Raw genomic sequence first — 2,724 nt, 5'->3', positions numbered from 1 at the left:
ATCTCTACTAAAAATATAAAATTAGCCAGGCATGGTGGCGGGTGCCTGTAATCTCAGCTACTCGGGAGGCTGAGGCATGAGAGTCACTTGAACCCGGGAGGCAGAAGTTGCAGTGAGCCGAGATCATGCCGTTGCATTCCAGCCTGGACAAAAACAGCAAAACTCCATCTTAAACAAAAACAAAAACAGAAACAATAATAAATGTACATTTTCAAGCACAAATAGAACATTTATAGAAATTGACCATATTACAAGTCTAATTTTAACACATTATAAAGAATTAGCATAATGCAAACCTCATTCTCCGACAAAATGTAGTTAAGGCAGAAATTTGTAACAAATAGCTTGTAAATAATCCTGTCTGCTTTGATAAAAATTGAACCACTTCTAAATTCCTCATGGATCAAAGAAAAAATAACAATAAAAATTAGAAATACCTAGAAGCAAATAATAATAAATATTATCATCAAAACTTGTGAGATGTCCCCAGAGAGGGATGTCCCCAGGATTGACTCCTCAAAGTGAAAGTCTCAGAGTCCAGGAGCTCAATGGAGTGGCTCACAACAGTGAATCCCAACAGTAACTCCACCTCCAGTGGCTCCGGTAGGCTCTCTCCCTATCCTTCCCCACCGTGGTACTTGCTGGGTTACAGCAGTCAATCTGCTCCTTACTGGGGTGCTAATGATTGGCTTCAGAAAGGCGTCCAGAAATCCTGGACTGGCAGAACCTCAGTGTGGTTGTCAGTATGGAGCTTGGGCCTCAGGTTTGCCGCACCAGACCCCTGAACTTGTAGTTGCAACCTAATTTGACCAGGCTCTCAAGGCAGCCCTAATTAGACTCTTGAAGACTGATAGATAATAAGCCAGAATGCCCTTCAGGTTACCTGGGAAACTAAGAGCCATCAGAAGGTTGCTTAGTGGAGCTGCAATCACAGCAGATGGAATTGAAGGCTCTTGAGGGGATTTTCTCAGGTCATAGAAAGTTATTATGAGTGATTCTTGTTCCAAAGTATCGTCCACCCTCTAGAGGGCAAAATCTTGCATCCACCAGACTGAGACCCTCAGTGACTCCTTGCTCATCCCTAGCAGGTCACTGAGTGCTGTCCCTCAGTCTCCTGGACCTACGCACCTGTTGTCACTACCAGTGTCTTGGCTCTGTGATCTGCTATGTGTGCCCAAATCTCAGTCCACAAATTGAGGAGTAGAGGATCTGTGACTTTATTCTTTTACAGATACAACTTGATTTCTATTTTGTGTCCTGTCCTGCTGGGCAACAGAAAGGTAATGACTCAACTATAAATCCCCCCAATATTTCCCCTGTGTTGTCCCTAAATTCTGCAGTGGCTTTCGAAGTGCCACAGCATTGGAGATGGGGATAGGTTTTAGGCTCTCCACATCATCTTGACTACATGTGAGTATGGAACATTCTGGTTTCCTGCTGCCTCGGGGTCCCATGCAGCGTCAAACATATCCGTTCCCCTCTCTGACACAGATGAGGCACGCTGCCCCATGTGCCTGGACCCGGGATGCACTACAGCAGCCATCAGATGGTCACTGCTCCCACTGCCTGCTGCTTTCCAGTGGTCTCAATTCAGGCCATGGAGAAAATCCTTTACCATCAAACACAAGCTGTCATTGAACTTAAGTCATAAAGGATGTATTGGGGGAAATTCTTGTTTGAAGAAGAATTTCTTTTTCAGTTTGAAGAAGTCACTTTGGTTGTTCCTTTGCATAAACACGTCTCTCTGGGTCACTTCTGCTGACTTCAATCCCACCCAGTGCCTGCTGATTCTAGTTTCATTTTCATGGGCTGATGTTACATTCAAGTGACTTATCTTCAGGTTCCAGGAGTATCACCATCCCAGAACAAAAGTCGGGGGGTCCTTGGAGAAACTGGAGATAAGCACTTTTCTGTTTTAAAAATCTCTGGGCAACATGAATCATAAATCCCTCAGGCAGGAACCTACCTGCAGAGCAGCTAAGGTATCTAAGGACATTTGTCACCTAGCCCTGTGTTTCTGGTGACGCTAGTGAACTAGAAACCATGGTAACTGGTTCTGAGTGTGCCTTCTTTCTTTGCTTCTCCTTGTTTTTCAGCAGAGTTCGTATTGGAAATGTCAGCCTGTCTCTATGGTGCTAAGAAAAGTATGGAAAGAAAGTTTTCTCCACACGCACCAATGGGAACTCTATTAATATAAGATAGAAAACTAAATCAGAACCTCAAAATCAGACCCTTATTATGGAAAATTTCAAATATAAACAAAAATAGTAGTGTGTTTCTGTCTAGATCCAGCAGTCCTTGTGAGTGAGACCTAATTTAATTAATTTATTTTAGAGTTTAAAATGCATATTTTAGGCTGGGCACAGTGGCTCATGCCTGTAATCTCAGAACTTTGGGAGGCCAAGGTGAGAGGATTGCTTGAAGCCAGGAGTTTCAAAACAAGACCCCAGTCTCTATAAAAAATTAATTTAAAAAAAATTAGCTGGGCGTAGTGGCAGTAGCTGTAGTCCCAGATACTGGGCAAGCTGAGGCAGACAGTCCCTTGAGCCCAGAATTTTGAGGTGGCAGACAGCCCCAATTGTGCTGTCACAGAATCCTTCCCAGTGAGTCCCGATCCCGCTGTCACAGGATCCTTCGCGGTGAGCCCCGATCCCGCCGTCACAGGATCCTTCGCGGTGAGCCCCGATCGCGCCGTCACAGGATCCTTCGCGGTGAGTCCCGATC

This window comes from Cebus imitator, unplaced genomic scaffold (assembly GCF_001604975.1).
Source record: "Cebus imitator isolate Cc_AM_T3 unplaced genomic scaffold, Cebus_imitator-1.0 Scaffold20, whole genome shotgun sequence".
Classification (NCBI taxonomy): domain Eukaryota; kingdom Metazoa; phylum Chordata; class Mammalia; order Primates; family Cebidae; genus Cebus; species Cebus imitator.
This window is presented reverse-complemented; position numbering follows the sequence as displayed.